This window comes from Castor canadensis, chromosome X (genome assembly GCF_047511655.1).
Source record: "Castor canadensis chromosome X, mCasCan1.hap1v2, whole genome shotgun sequence".
NCBI classification, from domain to species: domain Eukaryota; kingdom Metazoa; phylum Chordata; class Mammalia; order Rodentia; family Castoridae; genus Castor; species Castor canadensis.
The window spans coordinates 102,016,266-102,034,067 of NC_133405.1; the positions used below are offsets into that span (position 1 = coordinate 102,016,266).

The window sequence follows — 17,802 nt, forward strand, 5'->3', positions numbered from 1 at the left end:
CAAGAAAAGAACAACAATGAATGTTTGTGTGTGTGTGTGTGTGTGTGTGTGTTGTGTATGTGAAATCTTCCAGTTCACAAATTTAAAATTTTTTTTTAAAAAAAGTAGGTAAAATAAAACTCACTTTTAGGCTGGCTTCAGCCATAGGACCGCCAGTCTGAGGTTTTGTATTAAATAGTCAATCTGACATAATTTTTCAGAATACTTTCTACCTGCCTCACTAACATCTTATGCTTAACTCTGTTTGAGCATTTCAGAGTAATTGTCTGCTTTCCCATTGTTCTCCCTGAAAGCAGAAACTTTGCACTTCATTTTGTTAATCTCAGCAACTAGCAGAGTGCATGAAATGTAGTAGACATTCAGATGAATGAATGAATGAGTGAGTGAGTGAGTGAGTGAATGAATTGGGGTTGCCCTCCTTTTCTTTCTAGCCACAAGATAGAATTTTCAAAGGCACAAGAACTCTAACATTCCTTCCCTACCCCAAAATGGGGCAAACTGATTACTTGAGACAAAAAGTTAAAAGTGTTTTGGAGTTTAAAACTGGTAAACTGGAAGTTTAACAGTTGATTGCCTTTTGGAAACCACTTATGAAGCCGACAATCAGGCTTCTAGAATTTGGCACTGTTTTATAGTTCTCCTCACAACAGTTTTAAAATAATGTGACTTGTAGTCAGTACAAATGCATTATTGTTTAATATTTTATCAGAGAGTTATTGTTTTCCCCACTGAATATGTCTCATTATAGGCACTGCTGCATTATTAAGCATAAATGTATTCCATCCCAGGACCAATTTTTCTCACCCCTGCAGTATGAATTTCTGATTTTATAATAGACGTCAATGGGTACGTCAGATTCATTTAATCTAAATTTGCTTTACAGCACCCTTTGTTGGAATGCATGCATTCTTTCATTTGAAGGATACCTGCATAATCATGTCATATATTTTATGCTCTGCAGCAGAATAAAACAAGCAAATGGAGCCAACTTCATTGTGAACAACAATAGAGCAGCTGCGTGGTGGCTGCAGGATATCACTGGATACATCACCCGGGGACTATCAGCCATTGATACAATCAACAATGAATTTTCCAAGTTTCCACAAGGAAATATTAATAGCACATCACATATATGTGCTGTCATTTATGTGCATTGTTGTGATACATGTTTTAAAGTCCAATATGATGACTAAATCCTGGTAAAAAGTAGTTATGCTTCAATTCTTCTCACAGACTAAAGGAGTTTTTACCCAGTGGAAATTATTTATGAATTTATAAACAGTCATAATTGTTAATACTCCAAAGAGTTAAGTTGAACATGCCTTGGGTAAACAAGAATGGTACATGCAAAGCCATCCCCTGCCATGATGCTTAGCTGAAGCCTCATTACAGAGGGAGGCTTTCAATGGATGAGAGTGTATGTTAGGAAAAAGTTATCATCAATACCTCATTTACTTTTGCCTTATATCATATTTGAATCATCTAAATGAGAGTTTAAAGTGTAATTCATTGTCAGGATGAAGAGCTTGGCAAAGTAAAGCCCAGTGATAAGTTCATGACTATCCTCAGTCTTGAGGGAGAATGAGATTCTAGACAGCTCTTTCACTGTACCTTGAGCATCAGACCCAAATGCAGCTACTTCTTGGAAATTAATCCTTGTATGATAGTCAGAAAAGTGCAGACTTTAACAATTTGAGAATGAGAATCTATATAATTGGAGAGGCTTTGCAAATAAATTTTTAAATGCATCAAAGGTTTTTTTTTTTCCTCCCCCAAGGCAGCTGGCCCTTGGAGATTCCAAGAACTGTAAAATAAAAGAAATTCATTTTCCTCTTTTGTTATGATTCATCTCAGTCCTGTCATCAATTGGTTTTTCATGGGGAAGAGTGGTTAGATTAAATCATTTTTTAAAAATAAAATTACAGTTTAAGATCTTCAGAAACTTACATGAGAATCAGGTAGAAGCTTATTAAAAATGAAAGCCCCAACACCCAGACCTACAGAGTATTTGGGTCCAAACAATCTACCAATTGTAGCTGCTTCTTAGGCACATCAGAGTTTGAGATCCACATGGTTAGATGAATCTGATGCCTTCTTCACTCTACGAAATTCGCTGAGGCATAGATAGTCTTTCCAAAGGTAAGCTTGTTGGTAATAGAAATTTCTACTTCTACCTTGCATTAGATTTAATAAACCTGATAAGGGCTTCTTGGAATGGAATTTAGTTAACAGATGAGGTGCAGTGTGTAGAGACCTAGTCAACCTTAATCTGTGTGAACAAATAATACCTAAACATTTATTCAGGCTAACTCAAGACTCAATGATTCTCATGATAAATGGAAGACTGATTTAACAAATGTTTCCATGCATCTTCTGTTTATTTTCAACAAAACTAAATTAATTTAGGCTAGTTCCTCTCTGGGAGGAAGTTACCTGTCTTCGAAGCTTATGAAAGATTGTATTTACAGAGAACCATGTGAGCACTTAAAAATTTAATGAGGAAATTGACATGAAAAAGAAAAAGAGGAGTTTCATTTTAGCAAATTCTTCCAGGGGATGATCAGATCAGAACAATCCCTGCTTCTGGTTGTTGAGGCTATGGAGCAACTGGAACTTTCATATACCATTGATGGAGGAGCATGAAACAGTGCCCCCACTTTAGAAAAAGAGTAGCAGTTCCTTATGCACTGTTCTTGTGACCTAGCAGTTCCACTCTTAGGTATTTTTTCAAGAGAAATGAAAGCACATGTCCCTACAAAGACTTCTACTAGGATATTCTTAGCAGCTATATTTATAATAGGCAGGAACTAGAACCAGCCTAGATGTCCATCACCAGAATAGTTGAATAAACTGTGATATGTTCAAACAAAGGAATATACCCACTATGAATACACCTAAGACACAGATGAACTTCAAAATATTATGCTGAATAAAAGAAGCCTTGTGATCCAATTTTCATGTTTCTAGATCTGTTTCTTTGCTCTTTTTTGCAAATATAGTTCCAGCCTGCTCCACAAAAGAGAATCTGGCTGAAAGCCTGGTCTGGAAATGGCACCCAGTTATGATAATAACCACAATTACAGAATGCTTAAGGGCCTGGCACTATACTGATAGTTGGGTATTATTCCTATTTTATGGATGAGAAAGCTGGGCCTCAGATAAATCATATGACTTGTGCCTCACTGGCAAAGACAAATATGGGCATAGAGTAAAAAGATGGAAAAAGATTTTTAAAGGAAATAAACCCTGAATGCAAGCAGGGTAGCTAGACTGGAAACTTCAAACCAAAATTAGTCATAAGAGACTTTGGTCACTTTGTATTGATAAAAGGAACTACCCAGCAGGAGGAGATAACAACTGTAAACATACATACACCAAATTTTGGCACTCAATTTCACAAAGCAAACACTACTAGACATAAAAACATAGATAGGAAGATGCCACTGAGCAAAGATGGTGACTAGGGTACAGAAGCAGACAGTGTGAGCTCTGTGAATCAAAAATATTGCTGAGATGCTGGAGTCACACTTGGTGGAAATAAAGCACCAAGGAGAATCAAAACTTCAACACCCTGAACCCCTAGCCCATAGAAAGCTTCTTCATGCCACATTACACTGAGAAAACAGGAGGGCTCCCGCCACTGCCAGACACTGTCTCCAAACCTGCACCAAGTGTCATGCGGTTTTCTCCAAGCCACCCCTGGGATTAACCAGCATAGCCCCCTGGGCAGATCGACTCCCCTACAAACAAAACAAAACAAAACTGAAAAATAAACAACACACTGAAAACTAGCACACAGCAGAGAGGGAGGGAATGCTGAAAGTGCACCTGAGAAGGGAGGAGGGGCAAGGAGCTGATCTCCACCCAAACTTCAGTAAACAAATGGCTGGAAAAGCAGAACAGCATGTGGGTGATAAGCCACTGCCTGAAATAGGGCAGGTCGTGGTCCACAAAACTCATCTCCTGAGCCAGTGAGCAACACCCAAAGTCAAACAACACTGCAAAATTGAAAAACAATCAGAAAACCATCACAACACGCTGACAGCAGGGGGCTGGCTGAGGGATCACTGACCTTGCCCCAGAGAAAGGGAGTGAGGCAAAGAAACAAGCCCCCAGTAATCAAGAACAGTGAAAACCCAACTCCAAAACAGGACAGCTGGCAGACTACAAAGCTGATTCCAGAACCTGAGGACAACATACAAAATTAAACTGCCACACCTCACTGAGGGAGGAGCTGACCAAGCAGCTGCCTCTGAAAGACCAACACCTGGTGAGACTATAACAGAGCTTCTGCTTAAATACCAACACCAGGACTGGATGCTGGAGGAGTAACACTAGAACTTAAACCAAGACTGAAATTTTATTGTTCCTGAACCTGGAATTTTTAGTTAGTTTGTTTTGTTTCTTGTTTGTGTTTGTTTGTTCACCTTTAGTTTAGTTTTTTTTTTTTTGGTTAGTTTTACTACTGTGAATTAGCTAATACTAAATTACACCCAGACCAGGGACAGAAATAGCACACACACACTTAGCTACAAACCCAATGCAGCCACAAAACAAAATTAAACCAAGGGAAAGAAAACAGGTGACTGAAACCACCAACTAGCCTATCAATAACATAGTTGCACAGTACCAAGTGGAATGATGGGAAGATGAAAAAGGGATGGAAACCATTCTCCTCCCAAAAATAATTTAATACAGGGTTCAGAGGGAATGAAGAAAATGGATACCCTAGCTCCAGACTCCAACAAAGCAAAGATAAATGATGCCAAGGAACCCAATGATGCCCACAAGAACATATTCAAAGAAGAAATCCTGCAAGTAATCACATAAAATTTCATGGAGGTGTTATTAGACATGGTTAACCAAAATGTACAAGAGGCACTCAAGAAATTTCAAGACACCAAAAATAAAGAATACAAGAAGACACAGAAACAAATAAATGAACTCATAGGAGTCCTAAATAAACACCAAAGTGAAACAGAGAACACTATAAATAGTGAGATAAATGATTTAAAGATGAAAATAGACAATATTAAAGAGGAAGTGACTCATGATATGGAAAACCTCAGAAAAATAATGAAACAGAAATACAAAACACAATGGAAGGCCACTCCAGCAGAGTAGAACAAGTGGAAGACAGAGTCTCAGAACTTGAAAATAAAATGGAAATTAAAGGAAAAACTGAAGAGCTATTATCAAACAACTCAAGACCTGTGAAAGAAATATGCAAGAACTCACCAACTCCATTAAAAGACCAAACCTGAGAATCATGGGCATTGAAGAAGGAAAAGAGGTGCAAGCAAAAGGGATTCATAATATATTCAACAAAATGATAACAGAAAATTTCTCAAACCTAGAGAAAGCTATGCCCATTCAGGTACAGGAAGCCTCCAGGACACCAAACAGACTTGACCAAAATAGAACTACCTCACGACATATTATCATTAAAACAACAAGCACAGAGAATAGAGAAAGAATATTGAAGGCTGTAAGAGAGAAAAAACAAATAACATACAAAGGTAAACCCATCAAAATCACAGCAGATTTCTCAACAGAAACCTTAAAAGCAAGAAGGGCATGGAGTGAGGTATTCCAGGTACTGAATGAAAATAACTTCAACCCTAGGAACCCTAGGATACTCTACCCAGCAAAACCATCATTCAAAATAGATGGAGCAATAAAAGTCTTCCACAATAAGCAGAAACTAAAACAACATATGACCACCAAGCCACCACTATGAAAGATTCTTCAAGGAATTCTGTACACAGAAAATGAAGGCAAACAAAACCATGAGTGGACAGACAGCACCAAACCACAGGAGAAGAAAAGACAAGGGATCAGAGAGTAACATTAATTCAGTTGCACACAATCAAACCCTTAAACAACAAAAACAACTAAATGACAGGAACCACCACATACCTATCAATATTAACACTGAATGTTAACAGATTTAACTCCCCTATCAAAAGACATCATTTGGCTAACTGGATTAAAAAGGAAGATCCAACAATCTGTTGTTTACAGGAGACCCATCTCATTGACAGAAACAAGCACTGGCTTAGGGTGAAAGGCTGGAAGAAGATTTACCATGACAATGGCCCCTGAAAACAGGCAGGAGTAGTAATACTTATCTCAGACAAAGTAGACTTCAAACTTACATTGATTAAATGAGATAAAGAAGGACACTCCATACTAATAAAAGGGGAAATGCATCAAAAGGAAGTAACAATTATCAACCTATATGCACCCAAAGTCAGTGCACCCAATTTTATCAAACATATTATGAGGGACCTAAAAGCACATACAGACTCCAACACAGTGGTAGTGGGAGACTTTAATACCACCCAATTGCCAGTAGATAGGTCATCCAAACAAAAAATCAATAAAGAAATTCTAGAACTAAATCATACCATAGATCAAATGGACCTAGCTGATGTCTACAGAATATTTCACCCAACTTCTGCACAATATACATTCTTCTCAGCAGCTCACAGAACCTTCTCTAAAATTGATCATATCTTAGGGCACAAAGCAAGCCTCAACAAATATAAGAAAATAGAAATAATCCCATGCATTCTATCTTACCACAATGCATTAAAACTAGAACTCAACAACAAAAACAGCAGTAAAAAACATGCAAACAATTGGAAGCTGAACAACACATTGCTCAATGATCAGTGGGTCATTGATGAAATAAAAGAGGAAATAAAAAATTTCCTGGAAGTTAATAAAAATGAAAACACGACCTACCAGAACCTATGGGACACAGCAAAGGCAGTCCTAAGAGGAAAGTTTATAGCCATGAGATTATATATTAAAAGTACAGAAAGATCTCATATCAGTGACCTAATGCTACATCTCAAACTCCTAGAAAAACAAGAATAAGTAAAACCCAAAACAAGGAGAAGGAGAGAAATAATAAAAATAAGGATCGAAATTAATGAAATAGAAACAAACAAAGAAAAATACAAAGGATCAATGAAACAAATAGCTGGTGCTTTGAAAAAATAAACAAGATTGACAGACCCCTGGCAAACCTGACTAAAATGAGGACAGAAAAAATCCAAATCAGTAAAATCAGAAATGCAAAGGTGGAGATAACAACAAACACCGAAATCCAGTGAATCATCAGAGACTACTTTGAGAACCTATATTCCAATAAATTTGAAAATTTTGAAGAAATGGACAAATTTCTAGATACTTACGACCATCCAAAATTGAACCAAGGGGATATTAATCACCTGAATAGATCTATAACACAAAATGAAATTGAAGCAGCAATAAAGAGTCTCCCTTAAAGGAAAAGTCCAGGACCTGATGGATTCTATGCTGAATTCTAGCAGACCTTTAAAGAAGAACAAATACCAACTCTCCTTAAACTTATCCGTAAAATACAAAGGGAAGGAACACTGCCTAACTCATTTTATGAAGCCAGTATTACACTCATCCCCAAACCAGAAAAAGACACCTCCAAAAAAGAGAACTATAGGCTAATTTCCTTAATGAACATCGATGCAAAAATCCTCAATAAAATAATGGCAAACCGAATCCAACAACACATCAGAAAGATCATTCACCATGACCAAGTCAGCTTCATCCCAGGGATGCAGGGGTGGTTCAACATATGCAAATCTATAAATGTAACACAGCACATTAATAGAAGCAAAGACAAAAACCACTTGATCATCTCAATAGATGCAGAAAAAGCCTTTGACAAGATCCAACACCACTTCATGATAAAAACTCTAAGAAAACTAGGAATAGAAGGAATGTACCTCAACATTGTAAAGGCTATATGTGACAAACCTACAGCCAACATCATACTTAATGGAGAAAAACTGAAACCACTTCCCCTAAAATCAAGAACGAGACAAGGGCACCCACTATCCCCACTCGTATTCAACAGAGTCCTGGAATTCCTAGCCAGAGCAATTAGGCAAGAAGAAGAAATAAAAGGAATACAAATATGTAAAGAAACTGTCAAAATATCCCTATTTGCAGACAACATGATCCCGTATCTTAAAGACCCAAAAAAACTCTACCCCAAAACTTCTAGACACCATAAACAGCTTCAGCAAGGTGGCGGGATACAAAGCCAACTTACAACAACAACAAACAAATTGAGAAAGAATATATGGAAACAATTCCATTTACGATAACCTCAAAAAAAAATCGAATACCTAGGAGTAAACTTAACAAAGGATGTGAATGATCTCTACAAGGAGAACTACAGACCCCTGAAGAAACAGATCGAGGAAGACTACAGAAGGTGGAAAGATCTCCCGTGCTCATGGATTGGTAGAATCAGCATAGCAAAAATGGTAATTCTACCAAAAGAAATCTACATTTTTTTTTTTTTTAAAATATGGAATGCTTCACGAATTTGCATGTCATCCTTGCGCAGGGGCCATGCTAATCTTCTCTGTATCGTTCCAATTTTAGTATATGTGCTGCCGAAGCGAGCACAGCAATCTATATGTTTAATGCAATTCCCATCAAAATCCCAATGACATTCATCACAGAGTTTGAAAAATCTACCCTGAAGTTCATTTGGAAACACAAGAGGCCACGAATAGCCAAGGCAATACTCAGCAAAAAGAGCAATGCTGGAGGTATCACAATACCCAACTTCAAACTATATTACAAAGCAATAGGAATAAAAACAGCATGGTACTGGCACAAAAACAGACATGAAGACCAGTGGAACAGAATAGAGGACCCGGATATGAATCCATACAGCTATGCCCACTTGTTTTTGACAATGTGCCAAAAACATATGATGGAGAAAAGACAGCCTCTTCAACAAATGTTGCTGGGAAAAGTGGTTGTCTGCTTGCAAAAAACTGAAACTAGATCCATGTTTATCACCCTGTACTAGTATCAACTCAAAATGGATCAAGGACCTTAATTTCAGACCCCCAAACTCTGAAGTTAGTACAGGAAAGAGCAGGGAATACTCTGGAAGCAATAGGTATAGGCAAGGACTTCCTCAATAGAACCTCAGCAGTTCAGCCTCTAAGAGAAAGGATGGACAAATGGGACTATATAAAATTGAAAAGCTTCTGCACAACAAAAGAAATGGTCTCCGAACTGAGAGCTATACATGAAACAAAGGACTGATAATCAGAATATATGAGGAGCTCAAAAAACTAAACTCTCCCCAAATCCATGAACCAATAAAGAAATGGGCAACTGAAGTAACAGAACTTTTTCAAAAGAAGAAATTCAAATGGCCAAAAAACACATGAAAAAATGCTCACCATCTCTGGCCATAAAGGAAATGCAAATCAAAATCACACTAAGATTCCACCTCACCCTTGTTAGAATAGCTATCATCAATAACACCACCAACAACAGGTGTTGGTGAAGATGTGGGGAAAAAGGAGCCCTCATACACTGCTGGTGGGAATGCAAGCTAGTGTAACCACTCTGGAAAACAATACGGATGCTTCGTAAAAAACTAAACATAGATCTGCCATATGATCCAGCAATCCCACTCCTGAGGATATACCCAAAGGAATGAGACTCAGGTTACTCAAGAGGCACCCGCACACCCTTTTTTATTGCAGCACTATTCACAATAGCCAAGATGCCCCACTACTGACGAATGGATTAAGAAAATGTGGTATTTATACACAATGGAATTTTACTAAGCCATGAAGAATGAAATTTTATCATTCACAAGTAAATGGATGGAACTGGAGATCTTCATCCTGAGGAAGGTTAGCCAGGTCAGAAGACCAAAAATTGTATGTTCTCCCTCATAAGCAGACTTTAGATCTAGAGCAAAGGCAGTAATGTTGTTGGACTTGGGTCACACACTAAGGGGAGAGCACATACGGGAGGAATGGGGATAGGTAGGAAACCCAAAACTTGAAAGCATTTGATGTGCCCACTGCAGAGGAGCTAATACAGTAACCTTAAAATGACAGAGGTCAATATGGGAAGGTGAGTGGGAAGTAGTGAAGAGATCAGGTAGAGATGAATCAATTTGGGTTGCAATACACTTGTGCATGGAAGCAATTCTAAGAATCTCTCTGTATAGCTATCCTTATCTCAACTATCAAAAATGCTTTGTCTTTCTTATTATTGCTTATGTCTTCTCTTCAACAAAATTGGAGAAAAGGGCAGAACAGGTTCTGCCTGGAAGCGAGGGGAGTGGGGAGGAGAGTGAGGGGACGGGGTGGGGGTGGGGTAGGGGAGAGAAATGACCCAAACAATGTATGCACATAAGGATAAATGAATAAAGAAAAAAAAAACACAGATAGCCCATAACACAATAACAGTGGGTGATTTTAGTACCCCACTTTCACCAATAGATAGGTCATCCAGACAAAGAATCAAGTAGTAAACTTAGGAATTGAATGACATTGTACATCAAATAGACTTAATAGATATATACAGAATAATCCACCCAACAGCTGCAGAACACATTCTTCTTAGCAGCTCATGAACTTTCTCCAAAATAGATCTTATCTTAGGAAATAAAGGGAGTCTTAATAAATATACAAAAATTGAAATGACCCCCTATATTTTATCAGGCCACAAATGGAACAAAATAAGGAATGATAAGAGAAACTATAGAAAATATTCAAACACAGGGAGACTGAACAATTTAATCTTGAATGCTCAGTGGGTCATGGAAGAAATAAAGGGGCAAATGAAAAAAACTTAGATGTAAATGAGAATGAAAACACAACTTACCAGAATCTCTGGGACACATTAAGGCAGTGCTAAGAGGGAAGCTTAATGCTATGAGTGCCCTCATTAAAAAACCAGAGGGTCTCAAATAAATAATCTAATGTGCACTTCATGCTTTTAGAAAAACAAGAATAGATCAAACCCAAAAGCAGTAGATGGAAAGAAATAATAAATATCAGGACACAAATTAATGAAATGGAGACTAAAAGAACAATGAGGCAAAAAGTTGGTTCTTTGAAAAGATGAACAAAATTGACAGACACTTAGGCAAACTAACCAAAAGAAAAAGAGACAAGAACAAAATGAATAAAATTAGAGAGTAGACAAGGGATATCTAGAAAAACACCAATGAAATTTAGAGAATCATTAGGGAATATATTAAAAACTAATATTCAAATAAAGTAAATAGTCTTGAAGTGGATACATTTCTAGATGCATATGATTAATCAAAATTGAACCAGGAACAAATAAACCACTTCAATAGATCTATAACAAGCACTGAAATTGAAGCAGTAATAAAGAGTCTCCCAAGAAAAAAGAGCAGAGGACCAGATGGATTCACTGCTGGATTCTACCAGCTCTTTAAAGAAGAATTAACAGTGAGTGCTTCTCAAACTATTCCATAAAATAGAAAGGGAAGGAATGCTAACAAACTCATTTATTAAAGGCAGCATTACCCTGATACCAGAACCAGGTAAGAACACAACAAAAGATGAATATTGTAGACCAATTTCCTTGATAGACATAGATGTAAAATTCTCAAAAAAAAAAATACTTGTAAACCAAGCTCAACAACATATTAAAAAGATGATACACCATGATCAAGTTGGTTTCTTTCCAAGGATGGTTCTGCATACATAATATAGCACATAACCAGAATAAAAGCCAAAAATCATGTGATCATCTCAATAGACACAGAAAAAGCTTCTGACAAAATTCAGCATCCCTTCATGATAAATACTCTGAAGAAAGTTGAAATAGAAGGAACATGCCTCAACTAATAAAGGTTTTATATGATAAACCTATATCCAGCATCATAGTAAGTGGGGAAAACCTATAACCACTTCCTCTAATATTAATAAAGAGGCAAGGATTCACTCTCTCCATTTTGCCTATCATCAAAACAAACAAACAACAGGACTCAAGTGTGGCTCAAATGGTAGAGCACTTGCCTAGCAACACAAGGCCCTGAGTTTAATCTTCAGTACCACAATAAATAAATAAATAAATAAATAAATAAATAAACAAAAGAAAAAAGCAACAATGACTGTTGATAAGGAAGCAGGGAAAAGGAACCCTTCTATACTGTTGGTGAGACTATAAATTAGTGCAGCCACTGTGAAAATCAATATGGAGTTTCCTCAAAAAAACTAAAAATAGAACTACCGTATGATCATACTATAACATGCATGGTCATATATCTGGAGGAATTTAAGTCAACACATAATAGATACTTGTATACCCATGGGTATTGGGCACTATTCATAATAGTCAAGCTATAGAATCAGCCCAGGTGCCCAACAACTGATGAGTGGATAAAAAAATGTGGCACATATACACAATAGAGTATTATTCAGCAATAAAGAAGAAATTATGTTATTTGCAGAAGAATTGATGGAACTGAAGAGCACCATGTTAAATAAGGTAAGTCAAGCTCAGAAACACAAATATCACGTTTTTGCTCATGTGCAGAATCTAGATCTAAAAAATACAATATGACATGATTGTAAAAGGGGGACTGTTTGGATGGAAAACAGTGGGTGGGGAAGGGTAAAAGAAGAGGGCAAAGGGGGGGAATATGATTGAAGTACTTCACATGGCTATATGAAAATAGAATAATGAATTTGATCAAAGTACATTATATTCATATATGGACATATAACAGTGAAATCCCTTTTTTTAATTTACTGTCATATTATTGTTGTGCTGGGGGTACATTGTGACATTTACAAAAGTTCTTACAATATATCATAATTGAATTCACCCACTCCATCATTCTCTTTTATCCCCCATCCCCCATTCCTGGAATAATTTCAACAGGTCTCATTTTTCTACTTACATACATGTGTACACAGTATTTCCACCATATTCAACCTCCTACATCCTTTCCTTATAACCTCCCCCCTCTCACTGGTAACAACCCCCAGACATGACCTGTTTTACCTTTCTCATGAAATGCCTTTATACAATTATATACGCTAATAAAATAGAGATAGAAAAATGAAGGCAATAATGTGTACCCAGATCCAACTTACTGTGACGTATGTCAGTGTGAGATAATCTCATTCTTTGTAAACTTTCAACCATTTGACAAACATTGTGCCAGATACTGGCCCAAGGGATGTATAAACAGTGATGAATCAGTCCCTAACAATTTCCTTCCATGCCAGCTATGGTGGTTCATGCCTGTAATTCCAGAAGTGCAAAGACTGAGACTGGAAGAACCTGAGTTCAAGGCCAGCCTGGGTTATGTAATGACTGTCTCAAAACAAACAAACCAAGCAAATGAATTCCTCTAAAACAAAACAAAGCAAAACGAAACAACAAAATAGAATGTCGTGCTATCTTGGGGCCAGGAAGAGGTCACCAGTAATGAATGAATGAATGAAGACTGAAAATGATGTCTATAATTATAAATTGTTCATTACTTTCAGAGGACTTATTACTGAGTGTAGCAATGAAAACGAACATGATGATGAGATAGGAAACTACTTGGAAAAATAGAGGAAATTCCTTAGGAGCCATTTAAGTTACTTATTAGGAAAATACAAGTGGCAGATTAGAGATACAGTTTGTTTTACTAAATTCTCTCTCTCTTTCTCTCTCTCTTTTTTGGATAAGTAATACTTTGACAGGTTCAAAACTCAAAATGTCCCAAAAAAGAAATACAGTAATTCTTCCTTCCACCCAGCCACCTTGTTCACCTCCCCAGGAGCAACAGTTATTATCATTTTCTTATGCAGAAATTCTTTTTCATATGTAAACAAATGGGTTTCCACAAATGGCAGTGAGTTAAATATCGTGTTCTGTACCTTCCTTTTATCTTAACAATATGACCACCCACTCAGCTACCTCATGCATTTTGATGGCTGGGTAGTGTTCCACGGTAGGCATGTAGCACATTTTTTTCAACCTGTTCCCTAGGTTGTTTCCAAACTGTTTTTACAAACAATGCTGTGTATGCCTTTTTTTTTTGTGTAAGAACAGTTGTATGAGAAATTCCTAGAAGCGCCATTACTGGGCCATTTCTAATTTTCACAGGCAATGTCATTTGCCCCTTCCAGGTTTCCTACCAATTTACAGTGCCAACCAACAATGTCCTAGAAAGCCTGTTTCTCCACATCCTTGACGATTTTTGGGGCTTGTGAATCTAAGTGAAGAGTTTCTCAGTGTCACTTTATTTATTTTTCTTAAGATGAGTTGTGTAAACAGCTTTTCTTGCATGTAAGAGCCATTTGTATTTCTCTCCATGGACTGCCTCCACCAAGTTTTCTTTCCAACTGATGGCATTTTATTTTTGATACGTAGAATAATGCCTTTATATATGTCATTTGAATTGCAGCCATTCTTTTCCAGTTTGTTGTTGTTTTTTGGACTCTGCTTGTGGTGATATTTGTCATGCAGAAATATTTAATTTGTAGTCATTGGCATCAATCATTTCTTTTATGGCTCTAGGTTTTGGACTTCCAAAGGCTATTCTGTAATTATAAAAGAATGCTTGTATGCGTCCTTCTACTGTTTTTTGATTCCATTTTCACATTCAAATCTTGGATCTATTTGTAATAGGAAGGGTATGAAGCCACCATATGCTCAGCAGTAGTCCCAATGTAATTTATTGAGTAATCCAGCATTTCCACACTGCTTTGACATGTGTCTTTTATCATATCCTAAATTTGTGTGTTATCAAATTTCTGGACCTTCTGTTGAAGTGAACTGTCTATTCATGCATGATTATCACAGGGGGTTATTTGTAATAGCTTTGTTATAAATTTTAATTTAACTATTTTATAAATCTAGTTCCTTTTTATCTTCTTTTGAAAAAAAACTTCCTATGTACTCTTGATTGTACTGTCTATGCCCACAAACTCTATAAATAGTCTATTTCTAGTGGAAACCCTACTGGTGGTTTTTGATTGTTGGAGTTTTTTGATTGGGTTCACATTGAAGTTACAGATTAATTTGAGGAAAAGGAACCATTTTTATGATGTTGACTTTTCTTATTCAAATATTTGTTATTCATTTCCATTTTTAAGTCTTTTGTGTCCCTTAGAATAGGTACAAGTTTTCTTCATCTAGATGATGCAAATATTTTAAGTGTATTCCTAGATATTTTATCTTTTTTCATGGCTTTTATAGATGGAATCTTTTATTCCAGTAGCTCTTCTGTTTGTGTATATAAAGGCTACGTGCTAATTTCATATAACTTTAAAAATTAATATTATATATTTTATTGAATTATATTAGTTTTATAGTGTTTTACTTGGTTCTTTTGACTTTTCTTTTTTTTTTTAAATTTTATTGTTTTTACATTTACTTACATGTGTATACATTACTTGGGCCACCTCCTCCACTCCACTTCCAGGCAGAACCTGTTCTGCTCCCTTGTTCTCCAACTTTGTTAAAGAGAAAACATAAGAGATAATACAAAAAACAGAGTTTTTGCTAGTTTGAGATAAAGATAGCTATACAGAGAGATTCCTAGTGTTGTTACCATGCACATGTGTATTACAAACAAAATTGATTCATCTCTACCAGAACTCTTCACTACTTCCTGGTCCCCTTCCCATAGGTGCCTCTGCCAGTTTAAGATTACTATATTCACTTCTCTACAGTGAGCACATCAACCACGTTCAAGTTTTAGGTTTCCTTCCCTTTCCCTATTCCTCCCATGCATGTTCTCCCCTTAGTGTATGACCCATGTCCAATAATACTACTGCATTTGTTTTGGGTCTATAATCCACCTATGAGGGAGAACGTGCAATTTTTGGCCTTCTGAGCCTGGCTAACTTCACTTAAGATGATGTTCTCCAGCTCCATCCATTTACTTGCAAATGACAAAATTTCATTCTTCTTTGTGGCTGAATAAAATTCTATTGTGTATAAATACCACGTTTTCTTAATTCATTTGTTGGTGGAGGAGCATCTTGGCTGTTTCCATAACTTGGCTATTGTGAATAGTGTTGCAATAAACATGGGTGTGCAGGTGCCTTTGTAATAACCTGAGTTGCATTCCTTTGGGTATATCCCTAGGAGTGGGATTGCTGGATCATATGGCAGATCTATGTTTAGTTTTTTAAGAAGCCTCCATGTTGTTTTCCAAAGTGGTTGTACTAGCTTACATTCCCACCAGTGTAGCAGAGAGGAGGATCAGAAGAAAAACAGACTAGACCAGAGTCTTGATAAAGCAGCAGAAAGGCATAACAGAGAGAAGAATTTGAACATGAAGGTCACGTAACACTGGGGAAAAAAAATTCACATAACATTAGGATAAAGTAGCCTATAGGGTTGAATATAACCATATATGGATTAGACCTTGCTTTTTGCTTCTGTAACCTGCTTGCAAGGGTATAAAAGGAGAGACCCCTTTGTTCTTGGGGCTCAGCCTTTGGACACGAGTCCACTGGTCCTGTGCTGGCACTGAGGCTAAACTGCCTCAGTGTCCCATGTCCTGGCTAACAGCTTCCTGCAACACCAGCAGTATATGAGGGTTCCTTTTTCCCCACATCCTTGCCAACATGTGTTGGTAGTGGTGTTCTTGATGGCAGCTATTCTAACAGGAATGAGGTAGAATCTTAGTGTGGTTTTGATTTTCATTTCCTTTATGGCCAGCAATAATGAGCATTTTTCATGTGTTTTTTAGCCATTTGGACTTCTTCCTTTGAAAAAGTTCTGTTCAGTTCAGTTGACCATTTTTTTATTGGGTCATTGATTTTGGGGGAGTTTAGCTTTTTGAGTTGGTTCTTTTGACTTTTCTAAGTATATAATTGTATTGAATGTTCTTAATAATAATTTCACCTCTCATTTTATACCTTTAATTTATTTCAAGTTCAGGTTAAATAATAGTAAAGACCCTTGTCTTACCCCAGTCTCAACTGAGAATATTTTCACTGTTTTCCCATTAAGTATAATACCACCTTTGAGCAACACACACACACACACACACACACACACACTGTACTGCAAAAAAAATGTAAGGGATATCATATGTTAGAGAATGCCTTTTTAGTATTTATAAAGAAAATTAACCAGACACTGGTGACTCACACCTGTAATCCTACCTGATTGGATGGCTGAGATTGGGAGGATCCCAGTTCAAGGCCAGCATGGGCAAATAATTCGAGAGACCTCATCTCCAATGGCCTGGGGGTGTGGCTCATGTGGTAGAGTGCCTGCTCTGATGTATGAAGCCCTGAGCTCAAACTCCAGTCCCACCAAGAAAAAAAAAAAAAGAAAAGTATATGATTTTGCTTGTTTGACCTATCACTATAATGAATTGTTTACTAAGCTTGCTAATATGGAATCATTTCAGCATTCCTGGAATTAACTGGTCTTGATAGGGTATACTAGTTTTTTAATTTAAGATTGAAAAAATATCTTTAGCTGTATTTAAGTCACAGGGAGTCTTCAAGGCAGTGCAGGGGTAGGGTGTTATCAGAATCACTTCTTGAGAGCTTTCAAAGCATATATTTCAAATTGCACATGGGAAAATCCAATTATGTCGTGAACTGCCAATTCAAGAGAGTGGAATGAGTATATCTCTTTATTTCCTATCTCTCCTGAGGCTATTTTTGTCTTATTCCGTTTTGTCTCACTGTACTGAACTACCCAAGGCAGCATCCTTTATAAAGAAAAGAGGCTTATTTTGGCTTATGGTCCTGAAGGTGAGAAGTTTAGGAGCCGCATCTGGTGATGGTCGTCTTGCTGACCATAGTTCTGAGGTGGTTCACACATCACGTGGCAAGTGACAGGGAGTGTATATGTATATGTCTCTTTTGGTCTCTCTTGGATTAAGTTTCCACCCTCTTAAATACCTCATCATGATGAGGATTAAATTTCAACACATGAAGCCTTGGGGTACACACTCAAACCATATCCACACCA

At 37.0% G+C, this 17,802-nt stretch overlaps 1 non-coding gene across 1 annotated transcript; it reads right to left on the reverse strand.

Annotated features, from left to right (window-relative positions):
* Window positions 1-8,359: 8,359 nt before the first annotated feature.
* Window positions 8,360-8,466, reverse strand: LOC141420012 (U6 spliceosomal RNA). Its single transcript, XR_012444719.1, has one exon. It is a non-coding gene; the product is annotated as a U6 spliceosomal RNA (small nuclear RNA).
* Between the last annotated feature and the right edge of the window lie 9,336 nt (window positions 8,467-17,802).